Source organism: Aplysia californica, unplaced genomic scaffold, assembly GCF_000002075.1.
Source record: "Aplysia californica isolate F4 #8 unplaced genomic scaffold, AplCal3.0 scaffold00152, whole genome shotgun sequence".
Lineage (NCBI taxonomy): Eukaryota > Metazoa > Mollusca > Gastropoda > Aplysiida > Aplysiidae > Aplysia > Aplysia californica.
The window spans coordinates 368,763-373,005 of NW_004797422.1; the positions used below are offsets into that span (position 1 = coordinate 368,763).

The following is a 4,243-nucleotide window of genomic DNA, read 5'->3' on the forward strand; positions in this document are numbered from 1 at the left end:
GGATGATGATGATGATGATGATGATGATGATGATGATGATGATGATGATGATGATGATGATGATGATGATGATGATGATGATGATGATGATGGGAAGTCTCTATTTTATCATCTCCGTCTGTCAGCAAAGTTTCTACATCCCACTCTATGCCTGCAGGTGTTTGGAATTTGGAGGTCCTACTTCTTTTCTTTCCCCACTGCTGTTTCCGTCTATCTACTAAGAACGCTTCTCCTTGCACCAAATAACTGTTTTTGTGTCGATGTGCTTCTCTAAAGTCAAAATTTAAAAACCTCAAACTCAAAGTATAAGCTCGGTTTGACCCCGAAACTCTGGGTCGAAGCTGTTCGCTTCCTGGATAATTCACATTGCGTCGGATTAGGTGTAAGCCATATGCAAATATCACGTGGCCTCCTCATGGAATGCGTTTAGCAAAGATTCATTTTTATAAACATTCCTATCTGATGTCATAATTTTATCAGCACTCGGAGATTGACTATAACCTGAAGGATCTGAAGTGCTGTTTCTTTGTTTCTCAAATAGACCAGTTGATAAGACAATGAAGAAAGGGTTACATAAGAATCTGTTACGTACAGGAATGCGTTTGTTTATCGCCATATTAGGAGTGGGAGAGAGAGAGTCAGCACAGACTTAAAGTTGTTCAAAAACACAAAAAAGGAGGGGATGCGCGGAGTAATCATGATAATGGCCTAAGAGGAAGGGACATATCCGAAAAGGAGGGGGAGAAGGTGGTGAGAAAGGTGATAACACGGACCAGTCACGAGTGAATCACACGCTGACCCAAGCAGGGGCGCAAAAACTGATGACATCATACACTGAGCATGTTAGTTCCGCCATATTTCTTGGGACGGTCAGTGTGACACAGTCAGCTCGGCCTAACTGACACGATCTTAACGACACATAGAGCAGGTCCTGGTGGTCAAATCCGATAGGTTGTTTCTACAACTTACTTTATCTGCTTCTTATATCGTGAGTTGCAGAGGGGAAGCAAGCAAAATAGCAAGAAGCAGGGTGTTTCATTGCAGAAAAGTCTGAGATGCATCGTCAGCCTAATGGTAAAGCTATAAACAAAAGAAAAAAGCAAGAACCATCAAGGCAAGGTCAGCATTCAGTCAGTTACCAAAAGTCTGGAAAGCAAGCAACAGCTCACTGCGCACCAAGATTCGACTCGTTTTAAATCTAATGTCAAATCTGTGCTCCTCTACGGCTGCTAAATTTGGAAGACAACAAAGACAGTACTGAATAAAGTACTGACTGACTTCCATCAACAGATGTATGAGAGCATCCTAAGAATTAGAACCTAAGTGGCAGGCTAATATATTAATTGAAGAGCATTGGTAAAGGACAGGACAAACGGATATATAGAAGTAAAACTAGGACTAAGAAAGTGGCGAAGGAAGGGACACACCTTCAGAAAACCCACTGGAAACATCACAAGACAGTCGCTTCAGTGGAACCCACAAGGAGCATGAGGAACGGGTAGGCCACAGGAAAAATGGAGGAAATGTGTGGAAAGGGACATGAGAGAAATGAAGCTCACTTGGAATGAGCTTGGAAGGATGGCCCAGGACAGGGATAAATGAAAGGAGCTTGTATGTGGCCAAAACGCTGCCAGGGGTGAAAGGCTTTGATGAAGATGATAAAAAAGAAATCGCGGAGAGAAATTATAGACGTCAGGTCTTGGCAAGCTGAAAGGTCTCCCGGAGCCTCCTTGAGTCTCAATTCTGGAGCATCTAAGGTGCCTCTGCCCACTTTTCCTGTGTCTCCCTCTAGTTTTTACACTTTTAGGGTTGGTTAGTTGATAAGCATGCGAGTTAGATGTCTAAACCATTTGATTCAATAAAAGCGATAAGTTTATTGCACTGTCTGGAGCATTGTACATTTAAGTTGGTTATGATAATTTCAAGAAATATCTACAATACTGTTAAGATTAGCTCAATGTTCCCTTTTCTGCAAGAACAGCTGATGCATTACACTTTAAAAGCCTTTTAAATAGGACATGATTTCTGATGTTTCATAGATAACAGGTCGTCTTCGAGAGAACAGAGGGTGTTTGAATGAAAAGGAAATGCAAAGGACGTGCGGTGGCGTGGCGGCTGGGGGGAGGGCAACTTTTTTATAACATCGAATCATCGCATCATAGTATTTTGAAGAGTCAAACGTATACGTAGACTTTACAACTCAAGCAAACAAACAAGACATACTCACGTACTCACACATCCGATGCAAAACCTGGAACTGGCAAGGCCGTGGAACGTTATGCAATGTATCCCGCCAACGTTTAAGAATACAAGTGAAGAGACAGTAATCTAACCAGGTTGAGCAAGGGAGGGGGAGGCGGGAGGTGGAGGGGGGGGGGAGAGGAGTGCGTTGTTTAAGATAACGCCAAAAAGTCGTATCATGGAACTGAAGAGTTCAAGGTATCACCGGTAGACAGACTTAGGCTGTGTTTGTCCGGCCGGTTATCAGGAATAGGCCGATGTTTGCCTTCTTTTCCCAAGACAAACTTTGAGAGGACGGTAACAGAATGGTTACACGGAACCAATTATCTATGTCTATATATTGTGTAATTCTGGTGGCGCCGACGTTGCGTCATTTTTTTTAAAGAAATAACCACACACTCATCACATTTCAAAATTTAAACGAAGATAGCTTTCAATATTTCTAACAAATGTCAATGTTTTTTGGAAAAGTGGAAAATGTGTAAAGCTGCAGTTTTAAATAAATATACATCGTTATACTCCGGAATTAAGCCATTTGTTTTTTATATTCTATACATAATTGAGCGTCCACTGTTCAGCATAGCTTATTTCAAAGCTGCCCGGATAAAAGCAAACGAATACCTTCAAAGCGTACCTGCATTAGGGTCAAGTGGATCTTGTATGTAATGCGTTTTTTTTATGCCATACACTATATCAATGTATGTGAATCGAAATAAAGGCCTTTAAGATCTTGCTCTCACTGGAAGAGCAGAAGGCAAAAGAGGGAGAGGTGGACAAAGAGCAACTTAGTTAAAAATCCTCAAAGATGGGTAACGTGAAAGACCAAGATGATAATATAGGTTTGGGGTTTTTTTTAAGCATCCGAACAGGGAATGAGTGGCGCACTGAGATCGCCGACGTCTGTTTTCAGATCTGTCACTTTGTGATAATGAGGAAAATTAATATTCATGTTCATGTATTTGTATGGGGCAAAATCTGTAACTCTAACCTAGAAAACCTATTGGGGGCTTGAAGAACAGCGCATGCCTTATTCTCTGAAAACTTTTTGATTAGGGTATATTATGATCTCATATATTTCAAGGCCACTTATATGGGGTTCAAATAAACAGGAAATGATAACATGCTAGATGGTACAACCGTGGCAACCCCCACCCCCCGCCTCTTTCCACTCTCTCTCTCTCTCTCTCTCTCTCTCTTCTGCCCAGGTTTCCTGTGTCTCCCTCTATCTCTCCTTTCTCTCTCTCTCTCTCTCTCTCTCTCTCTCTCTCTCTCTCTCTCTCTCTCTCTCTCTCTCTCTCTCTCTCTCCCCTCACCCTTCCCCAAGAAAAACCGGACTTTTGAATTAATTCTTACAGCAAAAAAATAATAAATAAACAAACGCAGACAGCACCGTCGTGCATGACTTCTAGATAATATGAACAGCTTCCTGAAAAACGGATAAAAAAATAGCTTTCTTTTGCCACAGTTGGCCACAAATTTTCAGATTCGCAAAAATTCTTCGCGTGTGGTTGGCGAAAGCTTTGCTATTGTTTGCTCCTTCTTTCCTGTCAAACATATATCATCCTTATCTCCCCTCCTTCTTTTTTATGTTTGTTCCTCTCTTGCAACACCTCTAATCTTCGGCACTTAAGTGACTTTACTATTTTGCAAGTGCCTTAAAGCACTTACTAAGACCTAAACTAAAATCCTTCGTAGGGGGTCTTAGAAAGAATCATTACGCGATCCCCGAAGGATTTGCTAACACGTAACAAGAATACGGTGAAGAACTGCGACTCGAATACCTCGACGCGTCCGTCCACCTATTTGTGTCATTTCTACACGTGTGTTTAGATAGTCAATGGTCCTCTTTGATCCCCACGAGTGTTTTGACAAAACCACCAATTCTACTCGGCTTCTATCTATTCAAATATGTTACTTCATGTACTTTGGCCAGTATAGTAGTTTATTGTAATTTGTCTGGAGAACCTACACATTCGTGACAGGGGCCAGAAGAGGGGGGGGG

At 41.7% G+C, this 4,243-nt stretch overlaps 1 protein-coding gene across 2 annotated transcripts in view; it reads right to left on the minus strand.

The window, feature by feature from the left end:
• LOC101861581 overlaps positions 1-2,302 on the minus strand; it is a 23,685-nt gene extending 21,383 nt beyond the window's left edge. Inside the window, exon 1 of one of the 2 annotated variants that reach the window (XM_035969523.1) lies at positions 2,232-2,302. The gene's annotated coding sequence lies outside the window, so the exon portion shown is untranslated. Of the gene's footprint in view, positions 1-2,227 lie in introns of both variants that reach the window. The other variant, XM_005097327.1, reaches the window with a different exon arrangement.
• Positions 2,303-4,243: the final 1,941 nt, after the last annotated feature.